At 40.9% G+C, this 24974-nt stretch overlaps 1 long non-coding RNA gene and 1 other non-coding gene across 2 annotated transcripts; one reads left to right on the forward strand and one right to left on the reverse strand.

The window, feature by feature from the left end:
- Nucleotides 1–1329: 1329 nt before the first annotated feature.
- LOC123594152 lies at nucleotides 1330–15200 on the reverse strand. Its single transcript, XR_006710694.1, has 3 exons — nucleotides 14565–15200; nucleotides 4482–4563; nucleotides 1330–1469 (listed from the first exon to the last, which is right to left on the reverse strand). It is a non-coding gene; the product is annotated as an uncharacterized LOC123594152 (long non-coding RNA).
- An 8040-nt stretch (nucleotides 15201–23240) lies between these two features.
- Nucleotides 23241–23345, forward strand: LOC123595511. The gene has a single exon (XR_006711211.1). It is a non-coding gene; the product is annotated as a U6 spliceosomal RNA (small nuclear RNA).
- The last annotated feature ends 1629 nt before the right edge of the window (nucleotides 23346–24974 follow it).

Below are 24974 nucleotides of genomic sequence, written 5' to 3' on the forward strand. Positions count from 1 at the left end.
AAGTTGGGGAAGTATTGCAATGATCCAGGCAAGAAATGATGGTAACGTAGACTAGAGAAGCATTGAAGGAGGTGATAAGAAATGAATCAGGATGTATTCCAAAGCCAGAGCTAAAAGGATCAAACAACGCTCTTTAACGCATCAAAGGGGCCGTTAGCCTTAACAATTAGCGTCAGAAACAAGAGTGGATTTAAAACGTGGCTATTTTACAAGCACAATTATTGCTTACAATGTGCCACACTAATAAAAATCAAGTCTCGTCTCATATTCATTACCCAAATGGTCTATATCCTGGGAACAAATGTCACTGGGTTACCTGGTGGGATGCCCAGGTAGTGCTGGTGAGGCTGGTGGCCTATTCGCTGACTCTAATATCGGTTCCTGCTAGATACCAGGTGATGAACAATCATTTAGGGTCAATTTGTTCAGGTTTGTTTGAAAGGCCTATTGAATTCTGGCTTTTTCTGTGATTCCTTTTGCTCAATTCAAGGTCTATTGTGATGCCTTGAGTGTTAGCTGTCTCTTATTACTATAAAACATGGGCTTGGGACCTCTCCCACTGACCTTGTAACTTTCGACTAGTCATACCCACGGTGCGGCATGCAGGAACAAATGAAAGCAAACAGCAAACATTTCAGGGCTGTTCACACTTTTCTACGGCACTCTCCAATTTCTCCCTGCTGTTGACCCTTGTCCCTGTCTCTCATGTTTTCCCCCTGCCCCAGCAATTTGGACTTGACATTTAGACTTGCTCTTCCAAGTATTGATTCTCAGCATTCTCTAGGAATTTTGACTCAGGTGTCTACTTTTGTCCTCCTGTTCGTGGCTGTCATATAGGAAGCCCTAGATTGGCTGTGGACCCAGAACCCCACCCCAATGCTGCCCTCCCTGGATGAATCCCCCACTGACAAGAGGCTGCCTCACCAGCTGGCTGTCTTTCCTCCGTGCTCCCGCTGTGGCTCTATGGTCGTCTACTCTTTGCATGGGTGCATGTCAGAAAATCCCACACCCAGCTTCACTTTGCTCATTCTCCCTGTTTTGGGCTTTTCTTGGCATCCGCTCCTAATTTATGCTCTTCCGTTTTGACCACAGCCCCCTCCCTACCAACAGAGACCTCTCGGGCCTCTAAGGATGCAGGCACCACATCTTTTGCCACATTAATTCTGCAAGTTTATTTACATTAATTCTAGCAATAAACATCATTATTACAGCTCATATTCATGGCGCATATAGCTCTGCATCTGATGGTGCATGTGTTGGCGCGGGCCGCCATAACAAAACACCACAGCTTGGGGCGCATAAACAACAAAAATTTATTTCTCACCGTTCTGGAGACTGGAAGTTCAAGATCAAGGTATTAGCAGTTTGGTTTCTCCTGAGGTCTCCTTGGCTTGAGACGGTCACATTGTCTCTGTGTCCTCAAGTTGGTCTTCACCGTGTGTGTGTGCACATTCCTGGTGTCTCTTCCCCTTGTAAAAAAGATACCAGTCCTATTCGATTAGGGCCCTACCCTTATAACCTCGTGTAATCTTAGTTACCTCTTTAAAGGCCCTGTCTCCACATGTAGTCACATTGAGGGTCAGGGCTTCAATATATGAAATTTGACGGGACACAATTCAGTCCATAATAGTGCATTCCCCACTTTGCCTACCGAATCTCATTTAATCCTCTCAGGAACTCCATGAGGTAGGTGGGTTCCCTTATCATCCCCATTTCACATATGTGGAAACTGAGGTTTACTTTGTGTAAGGTGAAACCTGTAATTTTAGGTGCATTTAGGCCTGAATTCCACATGTGAGTGAAAGCACAGCTCACTCCCTTAATCTTTCTTGTAGACAACTTCTTAAAGGTTATTTACCTCTTTTGTAGGATTTATGTCAGGGTACTCTAATTCTACTACAAGGTAGAGTATTCTACTAATACTCTAATATGGGTCTTTTTCTTCTATTGGCTGTGAGCTCCTTGCTGACCTCCGGAGCTATTTGGAGTCCACAATGACCTGTTCAGCTGTAAGGCCTGTACTGCCTCTGGTTCGTTGTGCAAGAGTCCTGAGAGACAGTGGAAGTCAATCCAATACAAGGGTGTAAATCATGGGGCTGTAGTTGGTGCAAGGCTCTGCGGTCTGCTTTTATTGCATTCTGGGAGGAGGACAATTTGATAAGTTTCCATGATTTGAAGTGGGAATGAAAAAGCGTGTGCATGCAATTCATTCTATTCAATTTCACCATACACCAAGGTTTGTACCCTCCACCGCAGTCAAGACTCTGAGCAAACAGCTCCATCAACACGAGGACACGCTGGGTTCTCCTTTATAGCATGTTCAGCTCCTTCCCTATCCCAAATCCTTGGCAACAACGAATCTGACCTCCATTTAAAAATTTTCCCATTTCAAAAATATTATCTTAATGAAATCATGTGGTATATAACCTTTCAGGATTGCCTTTTTCACTCAGGGTCGTTCTGGACATTCATTCAAATTGTGGTATGTATCAACAGTTCATTGCTTCCTATTTCTGAGTGGTAGTCCATGTGTATATGAATCACAGTCACTTAGCCATCCTGTTGAAGGATATCTAGGCTGATTCCAGTCTTTGCCTATCAAAAATTAAAACCACTATTGGGGCACCTGGGTGGCTCAGTTGGTTAAGCATCTGAGACTCTTGGTTTCAGCTCAGGTCATGATCTCACAGTTCATGGGTTCGAGCCCCGAAAGCTCCACACTGGCAGTGAAGGATTTCTCTCACTTCTCTCTGCTCCTCCCCCACTCACACTCCCCTTCCAAAATAAATAAATAAACAAAAAAACTATTGACATTTGTGTATAGGTTGTTGTGTGAACATTTCTCTAGAATAAATGCCTAAGAGTGCAATCGCAAGGTCCCTCTGGATGAGGGAAGAGAGTTTCAATTCCAGGGGGAACAAAGAAGCTTTCTGGACGGGGCCTCTTGCTGTAGTGGAGTTCCCTTTTGCTGTTTCTACCCATCTGCCTCAGTTATCTCTCGGTGGGGTAGGGGCATCTAAGGCACGACCTAGATGGAGAGCACTTCTCCTGATTGCTTATTGTTGGTGAGGCTCCCTATTGGTCCCTCTTGTGAGTGATGTCTTGCATGATGTTGTCAGATGGACTCCCATTCAATCTGAGGAAGAAATGAACCTACCTGGGCTGCCTTCTGTTGCTAGGTCAGGAGTAGGGAAAGGCTGGGTCTGAGTTGTCTTCTTCTATCAGGTGGGAGCACATAAGACACTGTGCTGCTAGGTTGTTCTTTTAGTCTTGGGGTCTCAAAAGAGTTCATCTCCTTACCATCTTCCCAACTTCTCATTTTGCTGTTTCTTTCCTAATTTCCAGGGTTTATAGTTGTGCTTAATGGGGAGGAACGGGGCGAAAGGGGTCTATGCAATCTTGTTTGGAACTGGAAGTCTGGACTGATTTTTAAGATAAGCAAAGAGGTGGCCATTTGAAGATAAAAATTGAGGTGATAGGTAATGGCTGTTTTTTACTGTCTTTTTTTTTTTTTTTTATCTATTCAGAGCAATATTACACAGCAGCAGCTCTGACCCTGACTGGTTTCAGCCTTTTGCATGTAAGATTTCCCCTAGTTTTCACATATCTAAGCAGATTGCTACCCTCCCATTTTTATTATGGGGTAGGAGTGGAGTGGGTGGATGGAAATAGGAAGTTTCACCCTCATAGTGGACATTTGTTTCAAAGGACTCATGCCCCTTTTTCTAATTTCTTCTAGGGCAGAAATGACTGTTGTGAAATTCAACCCATACTCCATGGCCTTATTGAGGTGGATCAATGGGAAGGTACTTCCCTGTTCTTTAGAACCAACGTTGAACATCAAGCTTTAGACAGACACCTGCCAGAGACTTAGCAAGCATTATATGTTCCATTTGTTCCAACAGCATGAAATTTATCTTTCTGAGAAAGGAGCACTTCGAATTTTGTTGGACTAATTTAAGAAGAGCTAATAGACACAATCTTTTATTTCCACCTTTTCTTTTTCTTGAGAGACAGAAGACTAATGCATCCATGACAGGGGCCAGGGGCTTTAAGCTTCTGAAGTAGAATTTTTCCCAAGAATCTTCTGAACGATGCTCATAAGAATCCTGTAAGATAGGTATTATTTCCTCCATTTTATAGATGATGAAGCTCCATCTTGACAAGGGTAAATGACTTAACCCCTGTCTAATGAGGGACAGGAGAATCCACCCAACTTTGAATCCTAGTCATGACTCAAACGCCCATGTTGTTCCCTTAATTTAGTTAAACTTTTATTAAGTGTCAAGCATTGTGTTAAGCTCTGTACACATCAAACGCTGTCTTAGCCAAGAAATGCTCTATTATAAATTTTTAAGTCCTGTGAAATTGTTCTCCTCAGTTTTCCTTTAGGTGAAAGCTACATGGACACAGGAGCAAGGTACAAATGTAATGGCCAGCAAGGGACATGATCCATTTCCCAGACTACAACTGTAAGGAACCTCTGTGTTCTTAATGTCTGATGTCTTGAAGATAATGATATTGATTGTATTTCCATCCAAAACATCGGTAGTACAGGATTTCCTGAATAAAGGATATAATTATAGTCAGTATTCAAGTGGTAGTTTAATGGGGAGATTTTTAAAAATTTATTTATTTTGGGGAGAGAGAGAGAGTGCATGTACGGGAGGGACAGAGCAAGACAGGGACAGAGGATCCCAAGTGGGCTTTGTGCTGACAGCAGAGAGCCTGATGTGGGGCTCAAACTCACGAACCGCGAGATCATGACCTGAGCCAAAGTCGGATGCTTAATCACCTGAGCCACCTGGGCGCCCCAATGGGGAGATTTTATAATAGATTAGATGTTACAATGTTCAGAAATGTAAATTTTACTCATATTAAGAAAACAACAATTTCTTTAATTCTGCATCATATTTCTCTTACCCTACTATGGTAAATATTTTCTCTCTTTTAACTTCATTTGGCTATGGCAACGGGTAGCGAAGGAAGAGTACAACTGTGAAGTCTTTGCAGCTAGAGACATCTGGTTGGAATTCCCACTCTGCCACTTACTTTCTCTGTGACCTTAGGCAAGTGTCTTCAGTTCGCTGAACCTTAGTGTCTTCTGTGAGAAAATAATAGCACCTCTCTCATATAGCTGCTTAGAGGGTTGAATGTGGTTAAGTACCTGGCACATAGTAGGGTCCCCCAAATGCTAGTTCTTTCCCTGTTTCCTCTGTCCACTCTCAGAATGACCTTTGATTAAAAGGATTTATATTAAGTTCTTAGAGAGGAACAAGTCCCATTTCCCATTGAGTCTGAATTCCTGAGTTGAATCCTTTGTTTTGTCAATGACACGTGTAGTAGAATCATCTCTTCCTGGGCGCCTGGGTCGTTCAGTCAGCTAAGCATCTGACTTCGGCTCAGGTCACGACCTCACATTTCTTGGGATTGAGCCCCCACCAGGCTCCCGGCTGTCAGCGCAGAGCCCGCTTCAGATCCTCTGTCCCTCTCTCTGTCCCTCCCCCACTCACACTTGCGCTGTCTCTCTCAAAATCTCTCTCTCTTAAAAATAAATAAACATTAAAAAAAAAAAGAATAGCCTCTTCCTATTGCTTTGAAAAGTGTGTGCGATAGTCTCACCCCAATCATAAGCTAAAAAGGGCAGTCTGAGTTTTGGTTTCTGAGTTCAGAACTCTTTGTCGATGAGATTGTTATTGGCTTGTGTGCTGCAGAGCTAAAGATAGAGTTTTTGAGGCATGGAAAAAGCCTCCCCACCCAGGGGATTCTAGAAATTCCAGGCCTGAGAGGCAGAGATGGGCCCACGAGGAGATAGGTGTCTGGGAGGACAATTTTCCCCAAGGCCAGAGAGGGTTTATTTTAGAGAAGGACTTTCTCATAAGGTGTCTCATGTAGTACCATGGATGTCTATGACCTTTTTATCATGAATTGCCAAGAGGTGGCTAGGACTGAAGGATAAGAGATATGAACTTGAGAGTTCAGATACAGATCTTTGGGCCACTTTTAGGCTTGGACAATAAGCATCTGCTAAGACTACAGGGCCCTGCCAGAATATCCTATAAGAACCTCTGTGAGGCAGGTTAGGTAAAGTACTATGGAAACAAGGAACTCTTGAATCTCAGTGACCTCACACGAAAGACGTTTATTTCTTGCTCACAGCCTTCATGGTTGACTAGGGACTCTGCTCCACATTGCATCCACGCCTTGGGGCCCACACAGGGAATAAACCCTCTCTGAAAACATTGCAAAGGATGCAGTGGATCTCAGAGAGCTTCTTCCTGGAGTGGCACACATCATTTCAGCTCACTTTTTGCTGGCCAAGGTAAGTCTTTTTTTTTTTTAATTTTTTTTTAATGTTTATTCATTTTTGAAAGACAGAGAGAGAGCACAAGCAAGGATGGGGCGAAGAGAGAGGAGAACACAGAATCTGAAGCAGGGTCCAGGCTCTGAGCTGTCAGCACAGAGCCCAACACAGGGCTCGAACTCAACAACTGCGAGATCATGACCCGAGCCGAAGCCGGACGCTCAACCGACTGAGCCACCCAGGTGCCCCTGGCCAAGGTAAGTCTTATGGCTGCACCTAACTTTGTGCAGGTAAAAATACAATCTTACCATGTGCCCTGGAGGAAAGAGAACAGAATATTGTGAACAATCCTAATGCTTTTAACAGTCTGCCTTTCTGGTCATGGAATGCTCAGTTTACTCCCCTCTTACCCATAAAACATTCAGACTTAACTCAAAGGAGGCAATCCAAAAGTCCCATTTAGTCTTGGCATCAAAGTTCAAAGTCCAACATCTCTGGGTCATGCACGGTAGTCTCTACATCTAGGAGTGATATGCAATGATGACTATTTCAGGTCCAGATGGAACTTCTCTTGATCCAGAGACGTATGAACTAACACTGGAAAGTATCCCCACGTATATAGCATTCACAGTAGAATAGAGGCAAGCTAATGGCAATAACATTTCTATTTTACAATTGGAAAAATGGGAGACGTTGGTCTGTAGAGATTCTACTGGGCAGGGATTGGAAGGGTCCTCTGTCAAGGAAATGGAGAACACTTAATTATTCAGCCCCAGTTCTATTTCCTAGCTCTTAGTCACTCTCTTGGGCCTCATTTAGAAAGGCATGGGAGGGCATGTTCTCCTTGGGGGATAAGCCACTGCGTCAATCTACTTTGGCTCAGTCATGTCAAACTGCCACAGACTTTCTTTATCCAGGCCCGTGGCTTCTTTGTCAGTACAGCTCCCTCAAAAAATTTGCTTTTTATCTATTTAATTCCACTTACGTGTATATTCCAGTAACCACACACACACTTCTTCTGTAGATATCTTTGTTTTGATTTAAATGAAGGGACTTTACTACTCTTTGATGGGAGAGCTATGTTCTCATGTTTGTAACAATTATGAGAGGTTAGTTGTTTATGCTATACTAACAAATGCAAAATTACAGCGGCTTAAATAAATAAAGATCTGGTCTTTCGCTAGTGCTTTGAGACCATTGAAAGTCGGCTGAGAGCTCTACTCTGTCCCCTCACTCTGGTAACCAGGCTGAAAGAAAAGAAAGCATAGTGAATCACAGTGTGGCTCTTCGAAGTCCTTTCTTGAAGGTATGCCTTATACCCACTCACACCTCACTGGCCAATGCAAGCCCAGTGGGCACAGCTAATTTCAAGTGGGAAGAAAGTAAGTCCTGCCCAGTGCACTGGAAGGAGAAAGATCTGGAATATTTGTGAATAGTATTAATCACTATCGCAAACTACCTGGACTTCTGCATGATCTATTGTAGGGCTTCCAAAATATGGTTAAGATGGCATTTCCTACCAGCCAGACCCATGAAACTTTGGGACCGATGATCTGATACAGACATAATTGTACTGGGGTAATATTTTACTATTAACTGATATGTTTTCCTTTCTCTGTAAGTACTTTTGCCCCATGGCTCCTCTCTCGCCTCATCTCCTTGGGCACCCAGGACTTACTGAATCAGTGAAGGAAGGACACAGCACAGTAAGAGAATACATTCTCAGCTGGGGTGGAGATCTGTGGAAGATTTCAAAATAAATGGTTCAAGCTCCTAGCAGAAACAGTGGGTTGAAAGAATGGGTTTTGAATCTCAACAGCCTGTGTTTTGAGTACCAAAAATCAATATTTATGCCATAAACAGTAGATTGGTGATGCCACATGCTGAGAAGGTCGGTTCTCCTTCCTTAGACTCGGTAAGGATTCTATTGTCAGGGTAGTAGAGAAAAGGGGACATACAGATAAAAGCCGGAGTGGTCTGACCCTGTACTGTAGGCTCCCTCCCCAGGTTTTCTTGATCTCTTATCATTTTTTTTTAACTTAACCGATTTACAAAAGTAAATCACCGTGGCTCTTTGTCTCACAGAGCTCAAAACCTTGGGGGAGGGAACTGATATGTTAAGAAATAATTATAGAATATTCAGCAAAGATTTAAATACCAGAAGTGCAATTGTTAGGGGAGAAGAGGAAACTGGTGTCTCTATGGGAATCAGGGACAAGAAAAAAGCTTACAATTTCCCACCTCTTCTAGGGAAAAGCAGGGACAGAGCTCATGCAGCATTTCTTAAAAATGCTATTATTACTCTTATTCCATTCCTTCTTCATCCTCCTCCACCCCCACCCCCCACCATAAACTGGTTTCCATTGTACTCATGCTCAGAAATTCCTGCTTTTTTCCAAATTGGTCCTTCTTTGCCACAAAAGCATAAGATCTTCCATTGATTGATTGATTGATTGATAATCTTTTTTTAAAAGATTTCTTTAATGTTTTTTATTTTGAGACAGAAAGCACATGCATGAGTGGGAAAGGGACAGATTGAGAGAGAGAGAGAGAGAGAGAGAGAGAGAGAGAGAGAGAGAGAATCCCAAGCAGGCTCTGCACTGTCAGCTCCATGCAGGGCTCAATCTCACCAATTGTGAGATCATGACCTGAGCTGAAATCAAGAGTCAGACACTTAACCTGCTGAGCCACCCAGGCACCCCTAAATCTTTTTTTTTTTTTTTTAGTTTATTTTGAGAGAGAAGGAATGAGTGCTCTACTCCACAGGTGTGGGATAGGAGCAGAGAGAGAGGGAGAAAGAGAATCCCAAGCAGGTTCCTCACTGTCAGTGCAGAGCTGGACATGGGGCTTGAATTCAGGAACCATGAGATCATGACCCAACCTGAAACCAAGAGTCAGATGCTTAACTGACTGAGACATGCAGGCACGCACCCTTCCTTTTATTTATTTATTTTTTTAATGTTTATTTTTGAGAGAAAGAGAGAGATACAGAGAATCCCAAGCAGGTTCCTCACTGTCAGTTCAGAACCTGACACCAAGCTTGAACTCACACACTGGTGAGATCTTGTCCTGAGCCAAAGTCAGGAGTCTGACACTTAACCAATTGAAACCCCCAGGCCCCCCAAGATCTCCCTTTTAGACCTTCCTCAACACAACCATCATGGCTGCCTCGTGTCAGAGGAAGATTTACCGTGAAGCTAATGAGTCTTAAGCTTCAGGGCCCCTCACTTTCCTGGGCCCCTCCCAAGACCATGGGAGGGGCCTAAGTGATAGGCTCACATTGTCATAGGATTTTCTACAATGAACAAAAGTATTTCAACAGCAATTGGTTACAATAACTGTCTCATTCTCCTCCAACTTCCCCTCTTTTACATTTCCCCTAACGTTAAAGTGGGTATGGAAAAGCTATGACCCTAGATGGGATCTGGCTGTAAGGAAGTGGAACTGGGAGTCTATATTAGTTCCTTAGGGCTCGTGTAACAACGTTTCACAAACTCAGTGGTGTAAAACAATAGAAACTTCTTCTCTCATGGTTCTAGAGGCCAGATGTCCAAACTTAAGTTTCAGCAGGGCTCCCTTGGGGGGGTTCTGGAAAGCAGTCCGATTTTTGGCCCCAAATCTTCTAGCTTCTGGTAGCTGCCAGGATTCCTTGGTGTTCTTTCGCTTTATGGCTACATCATTCCAATCTCTACCTCTGTCTTCACATCACCTTCTCCTCTGTGAGTGTAATCTCTCTTTGCCTGTCTCTTATAAGGATACCTGTCGACACTATTTAGGCTCCACCTGGATAGTCCAGAATAATCTCTTTATCCTTGAGATCTTCAAGACTCTTAATTATATCCCCAACACTCTTTTTGTTTATAAGGTAGCAAGGGCATGTTCCAAAGATTAAGATCTGGTATCTTGGGGTTGCCATTATTCAGCTCACTAGAATCATTTTAATTGTGTTTAGCAGGATACATCCGTGCAGCCCGCAGTCATTTCTTTGCACAGTTAAGTAGCTGCTAGCCATCCAGATAAAATTACCCTCCTTCCCAAGGTGGTGACTCACCTCATATTGTCACATGAAGGTACAGGGCCGTATTGTGATGTGAAACTGCCCCATAGGGGCCTGGAACCAGAAGTATATAGAGTTAACTAACTGGGATTTAAATAAAAACTTTTTAAAAAAAGGAAGTATGTAGCTAGGTCGTGGAGGAAAGACAAATGTAAGAGGCCTGAAACTGATCTGTGAACAATTATTCTAAATATCACAGCATATCTATAACAGAAATTTGACACAGATTTTCCTAAAATTAAAAATGCACATGCCACAGGGTGCCTGGGGGGCTCAGTCGGTTAAATGTCCCACTCTCGATTTTGGCTTGGGTCATGGTCTCATGCTTCGTGAGTTTGAGCCCTGCATCAGGCTCTGCACTGACAGCACAGGTTGAGATTCTCTCCTTCCTCTCTCTCTGCCCCTTGCCTCCTCATAGGTACTCTCTCTGTCAAAATAAATAAATAAATAAATAAATAAATAAATATTTCTTTAAAAAATTTTAAATGTACATGCCAGTATCCGTAACAGGTTGTAAAGTGGAAAGAAATTTTTCCTCAACTGTCAGTAAGAAAAAATAAATCTCTGGGGCACCTGGGTGGCTCAGTTGGTTAGGTGACCGACTTCAGCTCAAGTCATGATCTCACAGTTTGTGAGTTCACGCCCTGCATTGGGCTCTGTGCTGACAGCTCAGAGTCTGGAGCCTGCCTCGGATTCTCTCTCCCTGCCCCTCCCCTGCTCATGCTCTGTCTCTCTGTCTCTCTCAAAAATAAACATTAAAAAAAATTAAAAAAAAAATTTCCATCATCTATGCTAGAAGACTGAATTATCTTTCTATTCCCTGTATAGAATATGATTTTTATAAGAGATCAAGCAATTGGTGGCCCCAACTTAGGAAAACCCTGTTGTTGAGGAGTGTCAGGCAGTTAATTCACACAAAAAAAGAAGTTTTAGAGATTTTTGTGATATTTGACAAGTTTTTCTAAAATTTGCAATTTTTTTGTGTTTTCCCATTCTAAATAGCAATTAACTTATGTAGTTGATTTTGTGTTCATCTCCTAAAGGGACTCTCAGAATTGTATAAGCTTCTGTTGCAGTAAAATCTAGACAATCCCCAAACTGAGAGCTCAGACAGCTCTCAGGTTCAGGGTCCTTCTGAAGTGAGTGAAGGGGACAGCTTCTTATCTTCTTACGGGCAAATAAGGGTAAACTGCCCCAGGAGTTGAATCTCCTCAACATTCCCATGAAGTTACCCTTATTTTTCTGGCTTGGCGAAACTGGCAACACAGAGCAGGTACTCTCCAGCTTTTTGTCCGGGGCATCAGGCTGAACTCAGTGCTTCTCTCAAGCTTGGGTGAAAAATCAAATACTTGAGGGTGATCGATTGAATAAGTGATGTGCAGTGCATCGGTCCATTTTTTTGTGCGCACTGATATGCTGGCCTCGTGTAAGCCGGGCCATCGGAGATGTGTGTAGATTCCCATACTGAATTGCTCTTCCTGGCTAATGTTTATATGGTGGCACCAAGGGGAGGATAAGAAACTGATCTGTGAAGCTAGTGTCTGTGTTTACTGTAAGGATGCTGTTGAGGAAGTTGTCCATTACGTTCCTATTTATGAGGACCCAAGGGAGGCATTTTGCTCTGGCTCTCCTGAGCATCAAGTCTGATTTTTATCTTAGGGACACTGCAAATCATGTATCTGGTTTTGTCTCACATCTTTGGTTCTTAGTGGAACTACGAGGACTTAGAACAACAAACATTTCGGGTATGAATATTACCTTATATTAACTGCTTGAATTTTTCCCTTTCCCCGATTTTCCTATTTGCTTCTTGTTTTTTTTTAATCTTACAATATTAAATATATTTATGGGGGAACCTGGGTGGTTCAGTCAGTTAAACCTCCCACTCTTGATTTCAGCTCAGGTCAGGTTGGTGGGTTCAAGCCCCACATTGGGTTCTGTAGGGAGCTTGCTTGGGATTCTTTCTCTCTCTCTCTCTCTCTCTCTCTGTCCCTGCCCCCCCTCAATATAAATAAACATTAAAAAAAATAAATGTGTTTATGTAAGTCACCCCAAAATCAGTCCGCATCAACATGGGCATAAATAAATAATAATTTAAAAACCACATCCAGTGGTTAAAAAAATAGCAAAACACCTAAAGTATATTTCCCTTCAAGGCATTATTAATTACATGATATTTCTGCATGGGCCTTTTTCCAGCAAGTTGGAACCTCATTTAGAGAGAAAGGATCCAAGTTGCATTAATGAAACCTTAGACATTCTCAGCTGAGGGGAAAAAAACCGCCTCATTTTCTTTCCTCTTCCTTTTTTCCCTTTTCCCTTTCTGCACTATGATTATTGTTCACTTAAGAGTACAAAGTTTCTCTGAGGCCATCCGTTCTTTCTTCTTCAAGTAGGTTTAGTCAAATTACACAGGACAGAGATGATAAAGGCTTTCCTGCTTTCCGCTCTGGAGAGAACTGGCCACGTGTTCTCCTTTCCTTTTCCCGAGTCAGCATTTGGTTCATTCAAAGCTTTGGGAAGACTGCTTAGAGTTAGAAGAAAGAATAAGCACAGGGAGAGACCCACAGCCCATATTTTAAATTTGAAAAGTAACCCTGCTCTGTCAATGACTGAACAATTGTGTTGTTAATACGGTTCAGAAGAGAGACTGGGGGATTCAGTTAACTTCACTGTGACACTAAACTCCAAGGTGAGATCATGCTTTTCAGGCTAAAGAGACACCCAAGATACCCAGCTAAGGTTATTTTACCTACCCAGGGCCGATTCCCCTTATTTTCTCGTTCCCCAAAGGAACATTCATCTGGTTGGTTGCTGATTACGTGATACAAGCTGAATAAGTCTATGCGAATTCTGACAGCCTTTTTTTTTTTTTTTTTTTTTCATATTTTCTTCAGCGCCAGTTCAAACAGTCTCTAGTAGGGGCACCTGGGTGGCTCAGTTGGTTAAGTGTCCGACTTTGGCTCAGGTCATGAACTCATGGTTCATGAGTTCAAGCCCCACATCGAGCCCCACGTCGGGCTCTGTGCTGACAGCTCAGAGCCTGGAGCCTACTCAGCACAGAGCCCGGAGCCTACTTCAGATTCTGTGTCTCCCTCTCTCTGTCCTTCCCCCACTCACACTGTGTTTCTCTCCCTTTCTCAAAAATAAACAAACATTAGAAAAATGAAAAAAAAAATAGTCTCTAGTCAATGCTTCACATGATTTTTAGACATTTTCAACTAGGAGGTAATCTGGTGATTTTTTTTTTAATTACCATTATTGCTAAAATCTCTTGCCCCCTTAGCATGGGCAATTTTTAACTGCATATCTAAATTAGATTCCTCTTTATTTTTTTTATTTTTTTAGATTCCTCTTTATTTTTGACCTGGTGCCCCACCTGATTTCAAGTTCAGGTAGTTATGTTTTGTCTCAAAACTTATGAATCAATGTTCTGTTCTACATCTCCCTGAGTGTTAAGGTTCTTATGACCTCGATATGACATTCCTTTACTTACCCCAGGCTCACACTCCATCTTATACATCATCCTCGACCTTACAATTGACTGTCTGTTTCCATGTTCTGTCCACGGGCCGTTCCACAGGAACACTTCTGATAATGTCTGTCTTGTGACCCTATGCTAACTATACTCCCATTTTCGTGACAATTTCTGCTCACTCTGCACCCATTCATGATGGCTCCTGGTCTGCCTTGTCCTGAGCTGCTTAGAGCTCCTCTGAGGCCACATCCTGCTTTGAATGGTAAGGACATGAAATTGAGGCCCCCGAACAAATCATTTAAAGTAAACAAGCAATTTGAAACAAAAGCCTCCATCAGAGAATACATTTGTAGAGAATAAAGGTTATTAAGCTCGATTTTGAATGGCTCTCCACACATGGTTGGGGGTTGTGTGTGCTTGTGTGTAGGTGAGTAGGAGAATATTTGCTGTATGAAGAGAAATAGAGGCAGGACCTTACAATGTAGAGGCTAACCTGGGCTCCTGGTGGCTCAGTCGGTTAAGCATCCAACTCTTGACTTTGGTTCAGGTCATGATCTCATGATTCGTGAGTTCAAGCCCCACATTGGGCTCTGTGCTGACAATGCAGAGCCTGCTTGGGATTCTGTCTCCCTCTCTCTCTCTGCCCCTCCCCCCACTCTTATCTCTCTCTCAAAATAAATCAAAATGAACTTAAAAAAAAAAAAAAAAACAATGTAGAGGCTAACCTGAATCCATAATGGGAAGAGATGTGAGTGACATTACCAGGGCCCTCTTTGCCTCCTTACTTGGCCCCTTGGATACTGGCTTGCTCTGAAAAGGAGAGAATGCTAGGGAATCTTTTTACTTGACTGTCCATACTCCTTAGTACATAACAAGGAAACTTACACATCTTGCCATGATGCCATGTCCCAGAAGGGATCCACCTGTCACCCCCCTGACTCTTATACCAACTTTTCCGGGCACAAGCAAATCAAGTGCTCCATGACTGCTTAATTACAACGAACTGGCAAAACTATTTGTTTTACTTCAAGTGCTCCATTTTTTCCTCCATATTTGACTCATGGAATATGCTTATGTGACAACTGCTAAATCAGAATCCTTTCCGTTTGGTGCCTTGTCACAAGGCTTTAGAAGCTGTGTGCACCACATGTAAATCATGCTTCACCTACATTCTCTTTTTTTATCCCAAGCCCCGCAATCTCAATGTTATGCACCCTAATACAAGCATCCCAAAAAGGAGCCCGAGAAAAATATTACACATCATTTGGTAAAGACCATATTATGCAAAGGAACATTAAACACAATAACAGCAGGGCGCCTGGGTGGCTCAGTCGGTTAAGCGGCCGACTTCAGCTCAGGTCATGATCTCGCGGTCCGTGAGTTCGAGCCCCGCATCAGGCTCTGTGCTGACAGCTCAGAGCCTGGAGCCTGTTTCAGATTCTGTGTCTCCCTCTCTCTGACCCTCCCCCGTTCATGCTCTGTCTCTCTCTGTCTCAAAAATAAATAAGCGTTAAAAAAATTAAAAAAAACACAATAACAGCAGTTCTTAACATGTTGAGAATTTACAAGATGGCAGATACAAAGGCACAAAGCAATTTGCATGCAGTTTATCTAATCCTAACAGCAACCTTGAAGAGTGGGTATTGTAGAAATACAGACAAGTACAATTCTTGTTCTCCACTCCAGAAGGGAAAAGGCCAGCTGGCTGGTTCCTAGAGGAATTTGTTACCTTTGTGAATTTCAGTCTGACTCTCAGCCTCGTGGGCCTAAAAACTCGACTACATTGGCTCAGTGAATGTGGAACCATCTCTCAAGGGTAAATCATAAGCCAAAGAGAAACCACCATCAGACAAACCAGATACTCAAACCCACATGCTTAGCATATGTATCAGTCAGGGCTCAACAGGAGACAGATGGCATGCTGAGATCAGGATAATTGGGAAAAGGCTTAATAAAAGAGTTATTTACAAAAGTGTGGGCAGGAGTAGGGAAACCAGATAGGATAGTGCAGAACTGGAGTAAAAATTGCTCCATTTTTACCTCTAAGCCTGAAAAGATGAGGGAAAGGATTGGTTTCAAAGAGAGTTTTAGAGAAGGGATTATCTTAACAGGAGCAGCAATCTTCAGTCCAGGAACTCAGCTTACCCAAATCAATCTTAGAGGGAGGTACTGTAAGGATCAATCCTCTGAAATCACTCTCCTCTCCAGTTTCCAGGTAAAGCTTCCCACTGGGGAAGCCCAATAAGAAGCCACAAGGCAAGATTGTTCCTTGAGGGAATCTATACAGATGAACTTTCTGGACTAAAGAGCAGGATAGAGAAGAATGGAGAGCAAATGTTTAGAGACATAGGATATACGCTCCTGAAGCCAAACCTTGGTCAGAAGACACGTCATTAATTTGTCATAAATAATTGCCTTACCAGGGGCTAGGAATCCTTGGGGTTCATGTGGTCAGTCCATTGTCCACCTAGGTAAACTATGTGACAGGCCAGATCATGATTAGACATTTGTTGGCGAGCATGGCCTCAGGGTAAGAGAAGTGAGGAGAATGGAGTCTTTGATGATGTCAACGTAAAATTGCCTGATACATTCATATACATATATACAGAGTGGATGACCTCACCCCTGGGACTGGAATACCAAAAGCTAAAAAGTCTTCTGGTGTCTGATGTGGTATAACAAACTACCCCAAAACTCAATGGCTTAAAACAACAACCATTCTTCATAGTGCTGTGGGTTAGCTGTGGTTCTGTGGTTCTCCTTGTTTGGGGAGATGGTCTAGGACAGACTTGTTTGGGGAGACTTGTTTGGGGCTAGATGGTCTAGGACAGCCTCACTCGTACGTACAGGGCCTCAAATGTGATGGTTCAGATGGCTGAACAGTTGAGGCCTCCCTACAGGTAGGCTCTCATCCTCCAGTCTTATTCACATGATGAGAAAAGATATCAGCAGCAAGAGAAGGCAAGCCTCACTCTGTAAGCACTGTTCAAACCTTTGCTTGTGCCATATTTGCCAGTGTCCCAGTGGCCAAAGCAAATCACATGGACAAACCTGTATTCAAGGGTGGAAGAATACGCTCTACCTTCTGACGCGAGGAGCTTTTAATCTACTGCACCTTTATTTCTATGTTAGGTATAGTCTATCCTGTTGGGCAGGAAACATCCGAAATTTGTTGGCTCATACTCTGTGTCCCTTTTCTGATATTTGGACAATTGTGTTTGTAATGTTCTGCTATGTTGCCATAGCTAACTGCAGCTGCTATTCTGATTGCATTTGTTACCAGGTCTCACAGCCATTTTGTATTTTTAGGACTATCGGGCAATGAGTCACGGTGTTGATGTTTAAGTTTCAGTCTCAAACACAATTTTTATTTTCCTTATTTTCAATTCTTTTGGGGGGGGCTCTAATAAGTCCCTAACACTTATAATATGTATTGCTATTCTCATTTTTCAGATGGTAGCATTGAGAACACAGACAGTAGAGGTTGGATTTGAACCCAGATCTAACAGAATCCACAGCCTGTTCTCTTTCCTTTGTATTCAATTACTTCTCCAAATTTACATGGTTTTGAAACCACAAAGTACAACTGAAAAATAAAGGAGCAGCAGCAGCATTTTTATTATTATTAGCATTGTCAGTATTATTCAAGGTAGAGTCTGAGTTCACGGTGAGGCAACAAGCACTCCACGGGCAATATTTCATTCTTCCCTTTTCTCAGGAGCCAGTAATTAACACTTCATAAGACTTACATAAGAATCAGTCTTTATTAGAAGGTTCTGGGTTTAATGGTTTCCCATTCTATTAAATAGCCATTTATTCTTTTAAATTAGCTGTCATTTCAATAAGGAAGCCAATTGGTTGAGCAACTGGACTACCAGGTGTACAAATTAAACCATCTGTGGAGCAAGCCTGTCTCCCGCTCCCATTATACTCCACATCAGGGGCAAGGACAAGCCCACAGGTTGATGAGTCCCTGCCTTCAGGAAAATTGCTGTCCAATTTAGGGCCATCAACTAATATCTAATTATGATTTAGCTAAGTCAATGTCCCCCTATATCCAAATAGATTGCAGTGGCAAGAATTGATTGAAAATCAAAAGAGGCGAATGAACAGTGGCTTCTTCTATAAAATACTATTAAGTAAATATTAATAGTTTGGATATTTAAAGACAGGAAAAAATAGGTATGGTGGCTTTGTGGGTGTCACCAATGACAATATCTTCCTGGGTTTTTGTAATATGCATTATCAATTCATCAGCGTCTCACAACACATACTTTGGAAAATGCTAATCTAAATGAAACGTTTTGTTTTATAGATCCAACAGAATTTTATTTAACAAATATTTATTCAGCAGACATTATATGCCAAAAACTGGTTTTTAAGCTCTGTAAAAGGACAGATAAGGAAATTAAGACCCAAAGGAGTGAAGCAACTTGAGAGTTGATACATCAAGTAAATGGACTGAGCCAAGGCCAAAGTCTGAGCTCTTCAATTGCCACGTTCTTTGACAAACATGATTAAGTCTCACACAAAAAAAGTATTTGGGCAGGTATTATTATAATTATTCTCCTTTTTCAGATCAGTAAATGTGGCTCAGAGAAAAAGAGTAACCTACCCAATGTCATCCAACTGACAAAATATTGACCAATAATTCTGTCCTGACCGGTCTGACCCCAGATATTTACTCTTTTACTACAACATGTTTATTATTTTCCTATTATATCTTTGATATGGCAAAAGATAGAACTGGCTTTGGATACAGAAGCTGGCAGGCTCTAAGGACGTCAGGGCTGGGGGTTAGGATTAGCTCCTTATCCTAGAGGGAACTCCTGTGGGGACATGGAAACAAAGGCTTGGACATTCATGGTCTCAATGAGCTGGCCATCTTTGATGGGGATTACTGTACATATCAAGCTGTACTCTGCCCATCTTGGGTCACCACAGACTCCAGATGTGTTAGTGCCAGTCTATTTCAACAGTCCTATTGCTAATAGAGAGTCTTCAGTACATTTTTGCAGACGTCATTGTCTCAAGTCCAGGGCAGGACCCAACTTACCAGATGTGGAGTAGTGACTTCCATGAGTTTTCTGACACTCCATGAGTTTTCATAATCTAGTCTTTCTTTGCTACACACTCTTTTTGCCCTACTTGCCCTTTATATCCCATCTGCCACCTAGTACTTCCTAAAGTTTCTTCCTTGGATAAGTATTTTGAAGAATTTCCTTTATCTGTTCCATTGTTGGCCTTCAATGCTGCATTCCTGGATTATTGTCATGGAGAGACCAAATAGGAGACTGTCACCAGCCTCTGTCATTCTACAACCCATGGCTCTACACTTCCAGAAAAATCTTCTTTAAACCTTATGACATATCCATGTTCAAAATGCATTCATAATACCTAGCCTGTCATTCATGTCCATTGTCAAATTTCGCAGGCACTCCTAATGGCTTATCCATGTCCCTTTTCTCCTTATGGCTTAACAACAGAACTCTAGTTTTATTCAGGGCAATAAGATGCCTGATGAAAAGACTACATTTGTATGCCATTTCTTGAAGATATGGTTGGCCTATCCACCACAGTAAGAGAAAAGCATGGGATAGGCTCCTAGAGAAATCTATTAAAAGTGGGATGACTTAGCTAAGAGCTGTTGGAATGTGGACTTGATGACTAATGCTCCATCTGGTAATTCTGAGGAAGATGAAATTCATACACAAAGGAGAAGAAAGACAGAAGACACTTGTATTTGAAAACTTCATGTCTCCCAGACAGGCTACTTCTAGGAGAATTTTCATGTGAAAGAAGAAAAGTCTAAGCTAAATATAGGCATTTCCCGATTAGCATCAATAATCCATTACAGGAAATAAGACATACTACATAAAAATGCTAACCAGGAACCTATTTCCCATTATTTTAAATGAGAAAAAAAAATGGGTTAAATGTCAACCAAAAGCAGCTCACCAATTTCTAGAACATAACTAAAACACAGTCAAATGCCAACATGTAAGTTACTATAAATTGTGTTGATATGTAAAATGCTCAAACTGTCACTTTCTGACATGCAAACAATCCATGTGGTTAGCAACAACTAGTTAGACTTCCAATTCCAGCCCAAATGGAATAATAAGCACCAGATTTATTCACCCAACAGAAACAACCAAAAATTGGACAAAACCTATGAAACAATGGTTTTTAAGACATTGACTATCATGTGGCAAAATACAGCGAATCCTGAGAAATGAAAAACAAATGCAGTAAGCCCAATGACTAGCCCAGTTTACTGATTTGGAAGAATTTCCAGGATGAAGTGCAGAGAACGGGAACTGAGGCAGAGCCAGAAGGGCTCCCTGAGTTAAGGAGATGTGCATGAGAGTCTAGAAAGAATATGGCTAGAATTTGCAAGACAGGGTATCAGAGAAGAGATAGCTTCACACAGAGAGAACTTTGGTGATTTGTGGGGGCATCACTCTTGAGTAGTTAGCAGAATATTGATCAGTGCATGCAAGTGTGAAAAATTCTAAGGCTGGGGAAAGAACCACCGAAAAAGATTATAAGCAACAGTGCATAATGCTCACAGTGAGTTGAGAGTAATCCCCATAGCTATACTGGAAAACCTCATGATTCATGAAGCATCAGCCAGAGTACACAGAAGGGCTTTACCTCAAAAAGAAGGGATAATTAGTGTTAGACAACATAGTTCCAGTCCCACCCCTGATACATTTTAAAAACATAACTCAGAATATCTGGCATTTAATCAAAAATTGCCAGGCTTGCAAAAACAAAAACAAAAACAAAACAGGGAAACATGACCTATAATGACAAAAACAATCACATAATCAAAACTGACCCAGAACAGGTAAACTGATTAGAATATGTAAACAATGATGTTAAAACTGTTATTATAACTGTCTTTCATATGTTCAAAACTTAAGTAGAGATATGGAAGATATAACAGAAATCCAAATCAAAATTCTGGAAATAAAAACAGCAATGCCAGAGATGCAAAATAAGATTAATGGCAGATTAGTCATTGGAGGAGAAACTATTTGCAGAATTCAAAGACATAGCAAAATAAAGCACACATAGAAAAAAATAATTTTAAAAAGTAAGGGGTGCCTGGGTGGCTTGGTCAGTTAAGCGTCCAACTTCAGCTCAGGTCATGATTTCATACACAGTTCATGAGTTCGGGCCCCACATTGGGCTGTCTACTGTCAGTGCAGAGCCTGCTTCAGATCTTCTGTTTCATCCTCTCTCTGCCCCTCCCTCCATCCCTCCCTCTCTCTTTCTCTCAATAATAATAAAAATAATAATAAACATTAAAAAACTAAAAAGAGCACCCATTAGTTGTGAGCAACAGCAAGTGTATTAACCCATGTGTAATTGAAATTTCTGAAAAGAAAGTAGGAGAATAAAGATAATTTGAAAAAATAATGGCCTCCAAATCCAAGTTTTATGAAAAATATTGACCCAGAGATTCAAGAAACTTACCATACCCCAAACACAAGAAAGATGAAAGCAAATAGTGCAAAGCATATGACAATAAATTTGCAAAATCAGTGATAAATAGAAAATCTTAAGAACAGTGAGAAAAAAGCATATATACAGAGAAGCAAAAATCAAGATGACAGCAAATTTCTTGTGGGGGGAAAACCAAGTGAGAAGATGAAGCAATATTTTATTGGAAGTAAAAAAGGTCAATTTAGAATTCTACAGCCAGTGAAAGTATCTCTCAAAAAGGAAGGCAAAATAAAATCTTTCAGATACAAAAGCTGAGAGAATTTATCACCAGTACACATGCACTATAAGCAGTGTTAAAGGAAGTCATTCTGACAGAAGGTAAATGATACCAGATGGCAATAGAAATCTATACAAAGAGGGGCATCTGGGTGGCTCAGTTGGAGGAGCATTTGACTCTTGATCTTGGGGTTGTGAGTTCAAGTTCAAGTTCAAGATTACTCAAATAAATAAAGCTTAAAAAAACTGAGAGGAGAGAATTCTTTAAAAAAATCTATATAAGGAAATGACAAGACCTAGAAATTGTAACTACATGGGTAAATTTATAAGATGTTTGTCTTGTCTTTAAGGATTTTTAAGTCAAAATGGACTATTTAACATAATAACAATGTAGTTCAGTGTTTATAACATATGTAAAGGTAAAATGTATGCCAACAACAATACAGAAGTTAGGAGGCAAGAAACATACTTTTGTTAAGTTCTTATACTATATGTGAAGTGGTATAATACCATTTTAAGGTAAACTGTGATGAGTTCAAGTTGTATACTATAAACACCAAAGCAACCACTAAAATTAAAAAAAAAGCAGAGTGAAGCCAACTCAGGAGAGAAAGTAGAATCATAAAAAATATTCAATTAATCTAAAAGAAGGCAGAAAAAAAGGAAAAGGAGATTACAGACCAAATGGAACAAATAGAAATCGAATAGCAGGAAGATAAGTTTAAACCTAACAGTATCAATAATCATATTAAGTGTAAGTAGTCTCAGTGTCTCAATTAAAAAGTGGAGATGTCAGATGTGATTTTAAAAGTAAGATTTGATTATATGCTGCCTACAAGAAAACATTTCAAATATAAATACACAAACAGTTCCAAAGTAAAAGTATGGAAAAAACATATACCATCCTAACACTGATAAGAAGAAAACTTCAATGTCAATATTAATATCAGACAAAGTCGATTTCAGAACAAAGAATACTGCCATGGACAAAGAACATCATTTCATAATGGTAAAGGATCACTTTATCAAGAGTATGTAAAAAATCAAAAATATGTATGCACCTAATAACAGAGTCTCAAAATACATGAAACAAAACTGATAGAATGTCAAGAAGAACTAGATAAATCCACCAATACAGTAAACAATTTCAATATCCCCTCTCAATAATTGATAGACCAAGTATACAGAAAATCACTAAGGATAGAAAAAAAAGCCTAACAGTAATGCTAACCAAAATGACCAAATTGATGTTTATACAGAACATGCCACCCAAAGACAATAGTTTTTGTCAAGGACACATGGAACATTTACCAAGGTGAGCATATGCTGGGCCCTAAAATAGTTGTCTCAATAAATTTAAAGTGTTCATACCTACAAAGTACATTCTCTGACTACAATGGAATTAAATTAGAAATTAATAATAGGAAAATCTCCAGAAAATCCCTAAATATTAGTAAACTAGTCCACTTCTACAATACTCATGGGTCAAAAAAGAAATAAAAAGAGAAATTAAAAAGTATCTTGAACCAAATAAAAATGAAAGCACAACTTTTTGTGGGATGTCACTAAATAATATTTAGAGAAAATTTATGGCACTAAACACCTATATTAGAAAAGGAGAAAGGTCTCAAATCAATGGCATCAGTTTCAACCTTAAGAAACTAGAAAGAATGCTCACTTTGGCAGCACATATACTAAAATTGGAACGATACAGAGATATGCATGGTCCCCTGGGCAAGGATGGCACACAAATTCGTGAATCCTTCTATATTTTTAGAGTATTACGCTAAGTGAAATACATCAGGGAAAGACACATAGCATATGATTTCACTCATATGTGGAATTTATGAAACGGAACAAATGAACATGGGTGGGGGGAAGAGGAAAACCAAGACAACTATAGAGACCAAACTGATGGGCCTGGAATCAGTATTTTCTTATGTTTCCAGATGACTCCAATGTGTAGCCACGTTAGAGAACCATCGAATGACTTCAGTCTCCTAGCTGTCCCTTCAATGTTCCATGTTGGTTCCCAGCTCCAAGTGGTCTTCATGCCTTCACTCCGTGATGAAATGCTACCTTCATCTCTAAATACTATCCATCATCCAAAGTACATTTTAAGTCCTGCCTCACCTACATATCTTTCCCTAGCCAGTTTATCCTTCAGGAGATTTTCCTTCTTTCTACATCATCTTTATTAGCAAGGCATCCTCCACACCTCCCTTAGTAATCTATAGTGAAACTTTTTAAAAAATTTCTTTCCAGGGGCACCTGGGTGGCTCAGGCAGTTAAGCGTCCAACTCTAGATTTTGGCTCAGGTCATGATCTCACAGTTTGTGGGTTTGAGCCCAGCATCAGGCTCTATGCTGACAGTGCAGTGCCTGCTTGGGATTCTCTCTTCTCTCCCTCTCTCTGCCCCTCCCCAGCTCGCTCTCTCTGTCTCTCTCTCTCTCTCAAAGTAAATAAATAAACGTAAAAAAAAAATTTCTTTCCGTACTTAATTGCTTTTCTCTTTCCACCCACCCTTGAGCTCCTGGGTTTTAATTTACACATGTTCTTAACGTGAAGGGGTTCTTCCCCTGAAAATTATGTTTGTTCTATTTTGAAAAAGTTCAGTGTGGCAAACAGATTTTAAGGTGACTCTAATAATCTCTATCTTCTTGTGTTCATGTCCTTATTTAATCCTCTCCTTTGGAATGTGTGTAAAACCTATGACTTGCTTCTGATCAATAAAATATGACAAATGTGATGGATGTCATCCCAATGTTTATGTTACATTATATAAGACTCCATCTTGCTAGTGGTCTCTTTCTTTTTCTGTCTCTCTCTCTCTCTCTTCATTGCTGGCTTTGAAGAAGCAAGATTCTATTAATCCTACAGCCCCAAGAAAATGAGTTCTTCTGGTAGCCTGAGGGAGCTAGGAATCAAATTATTCCCCACTCAAACCTCTGATTCCTGGCTGATCCTTTGATTTCAGCCTTGTGATACCCTAAACAGAGGACCAAAGTAAGCAATATCCTAACTTTTGACCTACAGAAACTGAGATAACAACTGAATCTTGTTTTAAGTTGCCAATTTCATGGTAATTTGTTACTCAGTGATAGAAAACCAATACATATTTTGGTACAAAAAGTAGGCTTTGCAACTTAGCAGTAGATAGACTCTGGAAGAATCTGGAGGAACATTATAGAGAAAGCCTAAATTGCCTTGAGCAGACTGCTGGACTGCTAGTAGATTTTTCCAGTAGAAATCTGGAATTGGAGGATGCTGTTGGTGAGGGCTCAGATGAAGTAAGGAATATGTTTTGGGAAACGAAAAGGAGAATCTTTGTTATGTAGGGGCTGAAGGCTCAGAAGAATGATTTCCTATTGTTATATGCAAAGCACAACTTATAAGTGGTGAAC

The sequence above is a fragment of the Leopardus geoffroyi genome, chromosome X, assembly GCF_018350155.1.
Source record: "Leopardus geoffroyi isolate Oge1 chromosome X, O.geoffroyi_Oge1_pat1.0, whole genome shotgun sequence".
Lineage (NCBI taxonomy): Eukaryota > Metazoa > Chordata > Mammalia > Carnivora > Felidae > Leopardus > Leopardus geoffroyi.